Genomic DNA, 14,298 nt, shown 5'->3' on the forward strand with positions numbered 1-14,298 from the left:
ATCCTTGTTATTTGTCCTACCACCTTTAGCACCTTTGTGAGACCGAAACATGTTTAGGTTTTTATTCAATTTTACTATTTGTTATAAAAATTATTTGTTTTTGCTAAATTTCAATTTTATAACAAGTTATTACTCTCGTTATTTTACTCGGACATTTGTGAAGTAGGCTTTAAATTTATTTGTATTATTTCGATTATGTATTTGTATTTGAGTAAAACTAAAAACAACGAGAATGAAGGTCAACTAAAAATACAGAAATGGACATACTATAGTTTCGGTTCTATACTATAGCTTCGTTTGCTTTAAACTATAACTATTATTTTCCTACTCTACTATACTTTATATATACTATACTTCATATATACTATACTTCTTACATACTAGACTTCATACACACTATACTTATACTATAACTTCTATACGTATACTATAGTTATACTTATTTTTATACTATAGCCTCTTTCATACTATACTTATATAGCTGTTTAGTTTATACTAAATTATAGCTACATACACTATACTTTATACATATTATAGCTTCGTGTGATACTATAGCTTCGGGTTATTTTCTAGGTAGCATAGAAAATGAATTGTTTAACCGAAACTAGAGTATGTATACATTTTTTTTTATTTGTGCTTCATTCAAATTATTTTTTTACTTTAACACAAAGTAAATCTCATTCTTATTTGAATTATAATCTAGTTACTTCAATCTTGGAAATAGTTTTAATCAAAACCAATCACTAAGTATAACCTTGGATATTCTATATTTGAATCTGAAATCATGAAACTTATTTTTCAAAAACTAAAAATTTCTCTAATACGATGAAAATACCCATCTAGTTTAAAACATGAATTAAAAACCACTCTTCGAACATCTGTTTATAATCAAGCCATCACAATTGTTGCTAAGTGGGCCAGAAGGCAACACAATAACGAAGAGACATTCAATTGGCGTTAATGCATATCATAATTTAAAATTACAATTAAAGCACGCACTAAGGCAGTGTCATTTCGTCAAGATTCACCTCATAAAACCCAGCCCTTGAAAGGACTGAAATTGATTGTCACAATGTCACAAAGAAGAGAAAATGCAGTCAACCGGAAATCAAGGTCCACCGGCGCGGATCAATGCTTACGATTCCAGTATTATTTCTGATATGGCAACATTCATAAAGTAACAACACTATTACTTTCATTGGATGATTCGATACAAAGTAATTGGTTCAATCCATTTACGGATAATAGCCGTCCATAAAGTTCGATTTTAATAAACTAGACGCGTCTATTCTTGTTCTGTGTCGATAAAGGAACAGAGATCGAAGTGATCGACACCCAGTCCCTGGAGTAAGACGGAAAATCGATAGCAGAATATTTTGTATGGCTTTAAACGTATTAAATGTTAACGAATTTACTAAATTCTAATTTTATTAGACTTTTTGCAATGAAACAGTAATTTTAATAATTTCTTAAATAATAAGTTTGCTTTTTCAGTAATTAAAAGTTCTAATTATTAAATGTAAATATTAGATTCTATTACTAATTCATTTCTCAAATATTATAAAGTGTTAATAAAAAAAAAACAGTTATAAAATATTAAATCTGTAATGTCAGAGTGGAAACGGATAGTCAAACGGATGAAGGATAGTGGGAAAAGGATAGTAAAATGAAACGGATAGTGGACTTTTTTAATATTTGATGACAATATTGTACGGAAGTATCCATATTAGATACTTGATGATTCATTATATCCGGAGTTAGTTTTAAAATTAGAAAATAATGACATTGCACTTAGAATTTTGTTTATCCGTTTTCTAGGCAGTGATAAAAGAAAAACTTTTCATAAAACGCAAAAAGCAAATAATAAAAAAAGATAAGTTTTATTACAAAGCTATGGAAACGACGCTAAAATGCCATTAAGTAGAACAATTTCTTATCGGCGGTAATAAAAATCACGATTTTTATTTTAGTTCTTTTTCTCCACATAATTATAGATTCAAAAAGTCATACGTATTTTATAGATTGTTATGTAACTTCCAGTGTACGTATTTAATAGAATTATTATGTAATCCAGTTACCAATATTTATCTAATACTTAAGAAATGGGCCAACTACGTGATATACATGAATAATTTTTTTTTCTCCAATTATTTACAAAATTGTACATTAGTCGTATTTGTTAGTTTACAGCTCTATTTGGCCGGAATAGCCTGGTTGGCAGGGCGCTGGACGCACGCTCGTGAAAACAAGAGTTTGCACGTTAAATCTGTCAGTCCACAAAGTCCTCCACGTTCCCATAACATATTATAACTCTGGTGTTACTGAATTGGAGATTGATCGTTCTCTGATTCAGGTCAAAATTGCGATCTGTGGATGAATGAAAGGATGGATGTATGATTAGGTTCACCCTATAAACGGGTGCAACGCATGGGTGAGGTGTAAGTCGAATTCTTGGTCATAGATGGCGCCACTGGAAAACAAGGACAATTGCTCCCCCTTGCCTTACGCCTACGACAACAACGATAGCTCCATTTAATCAAAACCAAGTTTCAATAGGATTTTATCACAAGATTTTTAATTAATTAAATGTCTTCGCTTCATTTAGTAAGGTAAGCTAAAATAAAAGAAATGGGGATAAAAGTGAGCGAGGTCTACAAATCAGTATTTTAAAAGCAATCTGATGGAACTATAAATTCATTTTACAGTTACGCTTTTGAAATCTGTTTCAACAAACCTAAATAATGTCCTAACGGTTATTTAAGTAAATAAAAAGAAATTATATACTAAATTGTCAATTCATCGGAAAAATAAATTTTATTGTGATAAATCTTGACTACGATATCATAAAACGATCAATAACATTTTCCGTTCCGAATAATACTGAGCATAATTACTTTATGGATTGATTGAACTTCTAAAAATGTATTTTGCTTATTATAATAATGTTAAGTCGCTGGTAATGGCAATAAATATTCATAATAAAAGAGTAATTATTTTAGTTTTGTCGTTGTTTTCAGTTTTGTGCATTTGCACCTTCGAAAGACGGGTATTCAAGTAGTATTCATATAAATTATTTGAAGTACAAGATGGTGTAGTTTCGAGAAATTAATTACATGAAAGCGCCCAATGGCACATGGCCAGTTTGTTTTAATTTCTTAAATACGACTTTTAAAAGGGCTGGGCGTTGTCTAGGAATATGTAAACATTGTTGAAAAACCATTAGCATAACTATTCTCGCCTCAAATTGGCAGAGAAAAATAGAGAACCGAAAAAAAAAATTCATAAGAGCATATTACGCAACGAAAATAGTTGTTTCAATTTTTTTTAATAATATATATTGTTAAAAAGCATGGCAGTGACGCTTTTTTCCAGTGGGCACGCCTTTATAATTACGAAGCATGGAAATTAAAAGAAATTACATCATGCAAGTTACACTGACTTTTTTTTTGTTTTGCTTAAAAGTTGGAATTGGGGAAAAAATCTTAGTTTTTTTTAAAAAAATTTAATTTATTTATTGATAAAGCTCGTTAAACCTTTTTTTTTAAAGTTAAGTTTATTAAGTATCGAAGTTCGTTTAACCAGGGACTGATTATAGCCTAGGCCCAATAGGCGTGGGCGTAGGGCCCACAACTTTTGAGGGGCTTCAAAAATTAGCAAAAAGTGTAATGAAAGGTGGGCTAGCTATGTGTTAAATAAAAAATAATTACAGCTTACAATAAAAAATAATTCAGCTAATTAGTGACTTATAGCAAAAATCACTGATTTCATTTGTTTGTGGTAACCAAACTACTTTTATTTTGACATAACATTGTTCTGTTGTTTTATATTTTGCTTTAATTTATAGATACGTGAACTTTATTTTAGAAAAATAATCTTCAATTGTCTGCTTTCAAAATTTCTTAGAATGTTTCTCTTGAATCATGCAGTTCAGTAGATTCTTTTTCATTATTAGGACTACTCTTTAATTTAATTTCAAAATATTTTGTCAGGGGCCCAGAAAATTGGGTGGGCCTTGGGCCTGAATTTGTCTTGATCGCTCCCTGCGTTTAACATTTAATAAGGCGAACTCATAATTTGTAAGCATGAGAAAAGCGTCTTTACAAAAAAAATGGTACCACGTTAGATCAAGTTACGTGGATATTTTATTTATTTAGCTACTAATTTACTTAAAATATTAATTGCTCGACTTAATAGAAAATTAATTAACTAAATAAGTATTTTAATACCTTTTTGGTATGTACGAAAAATGGCCATGCTTGCCCAAGATATACATTTGCATGCAAAAGAAAAATGGCCATGGTCAAAGAAAAAATTCCATAGCCAACGGAATTAAATTACCGGTCTTAATTTCTTTTACAAATAAGGATATTTAAAATCAAATAATAATGCTTAAAATGTGAGTGACAAAAATCTAAAAGCACCTACTTACCGAATTAATATGATACATTGTTATGTCATGAATATGAGCATCCCTTAGAAACATTTCTCTTAATATATATATAGTTGAACATATGTAATTGTTCAAATTATATCGATATATTATGATAGATAGTCTTGACGACGCTGTTTTGTGCTTTATCATTGGACAAAAAAATCACAAGATCATATATAAACAAGATCTTGATATCTTTCGTAGCCATCAACATAAAATGAATAAAAAAAAATTTCAGTATTTACCTGTAAATAATTTTTCTTATATTCATTAGTTATCTCCTTTTAATATTATTCTTTGGTATTTTATGTTATTTTTTAAATTAAATCAAATTAAAGGTTTATTAAAACTTAAAATTGATGTTCGCTTTCTTTTGATAGAAAAGTAATCTTGTGATATTACCTTATTAAGCAACATTTTACAACTTTTAAACGGTAAATTATGTTTCCTTTTTTAACAAGTTACATTTACTTTTATAATAAATTTTACACGAAACTGTGTTCAGTCAACGTATAATTAAAAAAATAAATAACTTATTGTATTATAGCTATATTACTTACACGACTAGAAATATTTAACATTTTTTTTTTATAATAACGAAATATCAAATAAAATTTTAAAAAAAAAAACAAGTTTGTGAGTGAAGCTGTAATAGTATGAGTAATAGAGAACAATAATTAGGATTCGATTTTGTTTTAATTAAATCAAAAACCAAATTCTGCAAAACCAAATCTGATAAATAAAATAGGATCTGCTAATTTATTCATTTTTGCTCAGCAGCCCAAAAAAGGCCAGGGCCATTCCCACGAGTTATTTCTTTTGGAGTTTATCAAATGCACGTTTGTTTCAAATTTCCTTCCTTTTAATGTCTTAAAATCTTAATCAGGGTCTTTTAATGTAGTGATTTTAATCGACAAGAAACAAAAAAGCTTACGAAAAATCTTGGGAGTTGGTGAGCGAATTGAGCAGGACGTAGTGACCACAAGAAAAAAAATAAGCGAATTTTAAAAAAATAAATAATAATTTACAACCTTGTTTTCACTCAAAATAACTCTTCAAGGTTTCATATTTTAATATCAGTGTTTTTATTCAAAGAAAAATCTATACAAAGGCTGAGAAGCACGATATGTTGAGTAGGAAGTAGTTTAAAATTCAAAACCTTCTTCCGATAGTCGTTTTATTATTCCTTACACTTTTCCACAATGGATATAAAACAAGTTGCTTTACGACATTCAAGAACACGTTGTCCATATTTTCCCCCAACGTCCTTAAATATGAATAAAAAGAAGCAACAAGAAATCTCCACTTGGTATTCAAATTGATGAAGATTTGTGTCGCTAATAGTAAGTATCACGCAAAGCATACTCGACAATAGAATTAGAGGCCTGTTTAAGCTTCCGTCGACGCAACTGGCAAGAGTATAAAGTCTAAAAATAATATAATAATAATTGGCTAGCAAAAGCATGAATAAAAGTTAAAATATTAAAAAAATAACAGGCTTGCAAAAGCATGAATAAAATAAAATAAACACATAAAGAGATAAACAAAAAAAATAAAAGCAGACGATAAAATTAGAAGACTTTTTGTAGAACATAAAGTTGTGGGTTTCTTTATATATTAGTTTTGTTTTGGAATTTTAGTTTTCATATTTATGTTACGGGCTTTTCTAGTTTGTTTTATAATATTTTAACTATTCCGTTACGGGTACTTTATATTTGCCACTGTTTGTGAATAAAAGTTTTTTTATAAGAAACAGAACTATTATTTATATAGCTTGATACGTTACAAGGGACTTTAAATTTAAACATCTAAAGTCACTCAACAACCTTTTTTAAAATAATTTTACGGAGAAAATATGATTATTAATGCTAATTTTCACATAAAAATTTTAAATGGAATAAACGAATCTAGATTGAACGAATGTTCTTCCGCTTAGAATGAAAGCAAACCTCATATTTAACTAATAATAAATCCCAAACTAACGAATTATTCCAACTGCCGAATGTAAGTTTGGGTTAGAGAAACATTAGATAATTTTTAGAATCACTAACTGTATTCATCTTGGCCGAAACGTAAAAGGATAGACTTCAACAATTAAGTCACAAAGTGACTATAGACTGCTTATTTGTTGAATCGGATAAGTGCAAGTCCAGAAGATATGAAGTGATTATGCCTAACCATTTGATTTAAATCAGACTTATTTGGATGACTGTAAGCGACGTCATGTGTGTCTGTCGAACCTGTGTGTCTTCTGAAACGACAAATGCCATGATTTACCTACGATGACAACACTTACAGGTATCCAATTGAAATAATAGCATTTTTGGTTTGTCGATATGTTGGTTGGTTTAAACATCCAAAAGATTCTGATGCAGAAATCGATAATAAAACTAGAATATAAACTCTTACTTTTTAGGATGTTTTACATTATTTCTAAATTATGAAAATATACTTAATGCAGCAAAATGTAAGTGACATTCCCACCATAAAATCGATAAAAAAAAATTCGATTCCTGGTTCAATGAAATTGGTTAATATTACTTAGTAAATACTTTAAAATTTCAAATTAAGTGAAGAAATTTTTTGCTCCGTTCTTAACTTTTGATAAAAAATTGGAGTAATTTTGAATCTTGGATATTTTTATATTGTTACTTATAAGAGTGAATACACAGAAATTTTTTATTTTTGTTTTAGTTCTCGATACTACGAATAATCCTGCTTTAAAGAATAAAATTGCCAGTCCCGATGAAGTCGTAGTTCAACAATATATTAAGATTGCTACAAAAATAAAAAAATTTACTTTATGCACTATATTATTTCTTCTGAGGGTGGATCGGAAGTCACCACCATGAATTTTTAAGAACATTTTTATGAATTATGAAAATTTTATGAGCTAGGTTCAGTAACCTTGAGCATGTATAATTATTAAAGCGCGTACCATAAAGGCTGTCCTAGATATATATCTTAAGAATTCTTAAGAACGAAAAATATTAGGGCACCAGGAGAAAAAAAATAAAAACGTTTAGAATATCTGACAAATCACTATTAAGAAAGGTGGTTGCACAGAATAACAAAACCAGTTCGAATCTCAGATGAAACTGCTTGGTGGTGTATTTAATGTTCCTCTCCTCCGGCAAACAAACGAATTTCGATGTTCTGTATTTATTCGCTTTTCTTAACAGTGATTTTTAAGAATTCGATGCATTTTTGCCTTTTTTCTTTGAGGGGCAGAAAACTTTAATCAAAAAATTTAGTCAAGAAAAGACTAGAGAATTGTGGTCATGTATATCCACAATGAAGCGATTGGGGGAGGAGGGCACAATATTTACATTTTCTAAAATAAAAAGTGATTCATTAAAAACCATTTTGTAAAGAGATAAAAACTATTTCAATTTAAGTAGTTCATTTTATTGTAAAAAATAATCACTATAATGAGAAAACATAAATAATTTGAAGACATAACGGAGAAAAAATTTAGTGTTAACACTAGACCACTAACAATAAAACTTTAACATGGGGTTCGTAAGATTTCACTGATAATGAGGGAAGTGTTCAATGACAGCATATTTTGTGTCCTTAAGCAAATTCTACACAATTTACAGTAAGAGAAGTTATTATCCTTTTACACGGATTTTATTACTGCCTTTTATACAGATAACGGGTACTGCTTTGCCACGCCCTCTCACAAGTCAAAGTTTTTGATGGTTTTCCATTGATGGCCCGACATAATCTTGATGGTAACCATCAATAATTCCATCATAAACCATTATATTTTATGATGGTGACCATCATAAGTAACCAATACCCAATGTAGGAATTCAGACTGATTTATGATGGTCCAACCTAAGACTAATAACTTGTTTTGATGGTTTGTTCATGTTGAACCATCAAAAATTTCCATCATAGTTTCTTGGAAATTAAGTGTTGGAACGATTATGAACAACCATTCCCCCAATGTAAGAATTAGGACTGATTTTTAATGGGCAAACATAAAAAAAAATTGTTTTAATGGTGTATTCCTGCTGAACCAACAATAATTATTATTAAACCATCATGGAAATGCATTGTTGTACCTTTATGGACCGTCACGAATTTCCATCATAGTATCGCAGAAATCAAATGTTGGAATGATCATGAACAATCATCATCCCAATGTAGGAATTTGGACTGATTTAGGAAAGTCCAACATAGAAAACCAAATTGTTACGATGATATATTCCTGAGAACCTACAAATATTTCCATTTTGCCATCATGGATATGTGTAGTTGAAACCATCAGGGACCATCATGTATTGTTGGTCCATGTGAATCAAACTTCACTTGATGGTTAATCATCATGGTATTAAAGTATCATTTTCCATGGAAGTTTGTAGGCATATCAAAAACCATGAACGCATAATGAAAATGTTGGATGTTGGTGGCCATCAAATGATATTGAATCATCATGAATAGCACTGAAACCAACACAAACCATCAAAATGTTTTGATGGAACCATCAAGAATTTTAACTTGGGCAACGCTTGATTGCTATTGGTCGGCTGTCAAGAGCGTCTAGAGCTTATGGACAAAACGTAATATTTGCATCAACTTTGTTCCAAATCTAAACATGACCAGTTTGTGGTGTGGTTGCGTGTCCTTTTCACACAAAAAAAAAAGCAAGCAGAGCTCGTTACGTTACAGTTCTGGTTGAATCTCTTTACTTTGGAATATAAACAAAGGTTTACATGAATATTTACCGTGAAAGATTGCTCATTATACGTCGTCCATTCTTAATCCTCGTTGTCTCACATTGGACGTAAGACGCGGTTCCTAGTAGATCACCGAAGTTAAGAATCATCAACTGTGGTTCGTGAACGGGTGGATGATCACTTGAAGTCAAGTAAGAGATTGATGAAGCCTGTGAAGAGATTGATGGTGTATGCAGGGCCCGACTTTGCCTGATTCGGGCCCGGGGGGGAAACTTCTTTGGGGGCCGGGCCCTCCTCTGTTTCACTACTTCAGTAATGCAGAACCGAACTTTATGGAGGTTTTAAAATTTTCACCCCATTATAGATAACAAGAAAATTGATTAGAACCTAGAATAGCTATAAAGTCTACCCGTTCCTTTTCCGATGGCCAGATAAAATATCGTTCTGTCCATTTTATTGATTTTCTGAAAATTCTATGCCGAATGCAGTTTTCTGATTGTTAACTTTCTCATCTAGCTGTGAAAAATTCATATCCTTGCTGACATAAGGGCAGAATTCAGATAAGTTTCTGATTGTCTCAATTAAGCCAATCAGAAACCAGTATTTTTGTAAACATATGGATTTTACGATACTTAAAAATACAGGCTTTTGATTGGCCAAATTTGCCCATCGAATTTGGGAAAATTTAACTGAATTTTGCCCTAGAAAGCCCTGCATTTTCGAAACTTAGAATGTGCTCATACGATAGATAAATAAAAAAGCTAACATAAAACAGACGGATTTTACACTCTACTGATATTTTATTATACTGATATTAAAAAATGTTCATTAAAGAAGGAAACGTAAAATAAATTTTCTATGCGATGTGGGGGCCCGGGGCAAAGAAAAAGAGCGAAAGGGGAAAGATCAAGACATGGTACTAGTCTTCTCCCCAGATGGCGTATTCGAGTGCTGCTTATTATTAATTATTCACAATCGCAACTAAAATTACATAATATAAAAATTATTTTCTGACACTAACTTTCAGGCTATTAATAAACCTACCATTGCCTTTTCTTGTAACTTATCAACTGTTCTGAATATTAAAAATTATTCATACGTAACAAGAAGCGCATTAGAATTAATAGGAAAATTTGGGTGGGGCACATACACTTTTTTTTCAAACATTAGCTTAAGAGAAAAATGTAAAAAATTGTTAAAAACCTCTTCCTGGAAACTGGAATTGGATTCACGAAAACACACTTCCCAGACCACGCAAACTACTTAGATTTCGTGCTAGAATTTCTTTTTTAAATTCTGGGGGAAAAGCTTGTCAGAAAAATTATCGGACTTAATTGAGTTGGTCATATAGAAATTTTTCGATAAAAAAACTATAATACAAAGTTATGCCGAATTATATCTCTTTAAAATAAATAAACTAAAATAATGGTTAGAAAACACATTTACTTATAAAATTTTTTAAAAGCTTTTAAATTAATTTTTTTTTTTTTTTTAAATATACTTAATAATAATTGAAGCTGTTTTTACTCTTCTAAAAAAGCATGGAATATTCAAAATACAGGAAAGAAAACATTAAAAAAATCTTTTTTAATTTCTTTTGAAAGTTTTGATTTTCTATAACTCTCTATATAATGCCTGGTCGATTTTTACAGTAAAGCAGTGAAATGTGACAAAGCAAAGTTAAATGAAATTTTTAGATAAGAATTTCTTACAGAAAATATAACAAACAGCCAATTGGCAGCCTTTTCCCCATCAGATTATCCCAGAAACATTGTAAATAATGTACATAGTTTCCTTTCCATTTTCTATTACCATATAATTTGCTATTCAGGTATATCAGACTGGTGTAACCGGGGAACAACCCACCAGAAGCTGCAGGGAAGATAGGTCCACCGTTCGTGCACCAATATTATATTTATTCTATATTTATATTTTATGCCGTTCATAGTCATGTCCTAATCTCTATGAATCATATCAAATCCTTGTGAGAGCCTACCGGGGCTGGTACTGAGTTACAAGTACAAATCTAAGACTACTGAATGTTCAGTTTAACAATATTTCACAACAAGATACTATGTACCCGGCTCTAATGAAATTTCTCATCATGTGGAAGTAATTAATGGATATTATCATTGATAGTTGTATTTAATAAGTTGGCAAGGGTATTCTACAATCTTTATAAAAGAGAAATTTTCTGATTACTTTACATAACTTGAATTATCCTGTACAGTTACAGAGATATATATAAATATATATAGCATAATAAATAAAAACAAAAGAAGATGAAGAAAATTAAGAAAAACAATAAGTTTTATTTATTGCGCATAAGCTGCAAGTAAATAGAACTCATAAAATAAGTTCAAAATGTAGAGAAAACGAGGGAAAAATTACAGAACAATGAAAAAAGGGGAAAAAAAGAAAAATAATAGTAAAAAGAACAAAAAACCGGAAAAAAAGAAACATTTTTTTAAAAAAAATCCGGAAAATATAATTATTTTCCGGATTTTTTAAATTTTTTTCCGGTTTTTTGTCATTTTTATTATTATTTTTCTTTTTTCCCGCTTTTTTCATTGTTCTGTAATTTTTCCCTATATGTTGAGAATTATATATATATATATATATATATATATATATATATATATATATATATATATATCGGGGGTAAGGGTGAATTACAGAATATCGAAGATGAACAAGGGTTTTATAAAGAAAAACTATGTATATATATAAACCTGGAAAGATATATTGAAAATAAAATATAATACTTCAACTAATTCTCAACATAAAACCCACCGGAAATATAAGACTTGCCATACATATTTTTTGCAATTCAGTATCTAGACCACGTGTTCCATCTGGAAAAAGAGTCAGCGAGTAACAGCTGTATGCACGTTACTGTGTACGACTGTTACAACGCAGCGAGTTAACGACTAGAGGTTCAGAGCAAGAGGGAGGTGATGCTAAAAGCTATTGCTGTTTTATGACAATGCTCCCCCTCAAACGACGAATTTCACAAATAATCCGCTTCAGAAGTTTAACTGGAAGGTGTTTGACCATCCACGTTATAGTCCGGATCTTAACCCAACGACTTCCACCGGTTCTTACACATGAAGAAATTCCTTTCCGAACTTTTCTTTCCCACAAACGAAAACTTGCTGAGGGCAGTTACTTAACTGTATGGCAGGCGTTACAAATGGTTCGATTATGGTGAGAAGTAACGAGAGTATTGATGTTCATTCCGATATAAGTCTTTCCATGTAATTATGTTTTTTTTTTTTTTAAGTATTTTTATGGTTTGAGGGTAACTAACTTTTCGGATGATCATCATTATATAGTTTTTGTTGTGTTTGTAAACTTCAGTAACTACATGATAAACATCTACAATTGAGATATTTTTCATTTAATATTCTTTGTAGACTTGTACTGCAGAAAAAAGGAAGTTGGCGGAGCAATTCATTGTTTCTTGTTACTCTTAAGAGGACACTATACCAAGGGATTACTTTGCATGGCAAATTCTGTTTCACTTCTGTTTTTCAAAACTTAAATTATGGGGAAAAAAAATAAGTTCAGGTAAAATCAGAGAAAGCTATAGTTTCATGCTGAAAAAATTTTTTTTTTCTTCAAAATATCAAAAATGCAAACAATTTATAGCAGAATTACTTCCCCACTGTGTGATTTTAAGTGTGCATAATTTGTGTGCAATCAGACATTTTGAAAACAAATTTTCAGCATTTAAAGCCTCATGCTTGTTATTATGTTTTATTTATGCTGTAAATTTATATTATTAATGAAGCTGAAACAAAGTTTGCCTTAAGAGTTTCTCCTCTATAGCGTCTTCTTCAGGCACTTATTTTTTTTTATTTAGCTATTTTAAATTTAATTCGGAAAAGGTAGAATTAGAAATAGTTGCACTTTATTAAGTAACCAATAGATATAATTAATAAAGCAAGTGTTTTTTGAAATAGCAACAGCAATGTTCCTTTTTAAGACTGCTCTGACTACAATAATAAATAACAATAATTGTTATTTTTAATAATTGTTGTAATAATTGTTTTTTCTTTTAAAAATATTTTAATTCAAATTGAGAAATAAAAATACAAGCACATTTTATATATATAGCTTCAAACTTATGCTGCTTTAAGAAAAGGTTTTACAAAGTGGAAATAAACAATGGATTTTCTAAAAGTAAGCTACTTTACAAATTACTAAGTGTTACTATGAAAAATAATAGATCTTATATACAAATCTTTCAATTGATGATTTGTCATGATGTGTTCGATACTTTAAATACCACGATTTACACATAAATGTTGCTACCACTATCAACCATAAAAAAAACTTTTTCTTCAACAATGGTAAAATAATAACCGTAATAAATATATTATCTTATATCTTCTGAGATAAAAAAAAATTATTATAAATTCCTAATACAACACTTATTTAAACTTCATAAATTATCGAATTTCGCTAAAAATATCGTCTGTGAAAACGATTTATAAACATGAAAAGAAAAAAAAAAAGATTAATTATTATAATTTGAAATATTTAGAGCCCAAGTGATGACTTTATGAAATAAATAATAAAAGTAATACTTACCAATTTTTTTCTGTAAATTAAACCCCGAAGTTAGGAGGAAAAAAAAAATATTTCAAGTACGAAGCAAATTAGTATTTCAGTCGCGAAAACGATAAAAATTAATATTCTAAAGTTACAAGTAAAGTATGTAAATTAATATTCTCCCACTTCCACAAGGGACAGTAGAACACTAATCATAAATACACAGCAAAAGTATCTCACTCATTTTTTAAAGAACACAAACTGAGCTACTACGACAACGGAGTTTTTATGCTCACTCGCTAAACTTATAACCACCGCCAATTCTCCCTTTGCTCTTGGTTGAATGTGACAGGTGAACTCAGAACGCACACAGGAGGAAGTCATTTCATTCTAGCCGCCCTGGCGGATAACGGGAGAGAATCTGATAACAATAACAGCAGAATAAAAAAAAAGGTAATGTTTGTAGGTTGGTAAACTTGAAGTGTGACACGTTTCCTGAATATCGCCAATTGTCGCTTTCAAAATTCAACTGTCAAATATTGGGAAAATTATAAAACTTCTATTTTAATTCATTCTATGATGAGATAAATTACACCAAACTGTGAATAAAGTGAAGTTTTT

The 14,298-nt window shown here is 30.1% G+C and overlaps 1 protein-coding gene across 1 annotated transcript in view; it reads right to left on the minus strand.

The window, feature by feature from the left end:
• LOC107437086 (solute carrier organic anion transporter family member 4A1) overlaps window positions 1-14,059 on the minus strand; it is a 59,258-nt gene extending 45,199 nt beyond the window's left edge. The window contains exon 1 of the mRNA XM_087164031.1: window positions 13,717-14,059. The gene's annotated coding sequence lies outside the window, so the exon portion shown is untranslated. The remainder of the gene's footprint in view (window positions 1-13,716) is intronic.
• Between the last annotated feature and the right edge of the window lie 239 nt (window positions 14,060-14,298).

This window comes from Parasteatoda tepidariorum, chromosome 5 (genome assembly GCF_982258835.1).
Source record: "Parasteatoda tepidariorum strain Cologne lab strain chromosome 5, Ptep-v5.0, whole genome shotgun sequence".
NCBI classification, from domain to species: domain Eukaryota; kingdom Metazoa; phylum Arthropoda; class Arachnida; order Araneae; family Theridiidae; genus Parasteatoda; species Parasteatoda tepidariorum.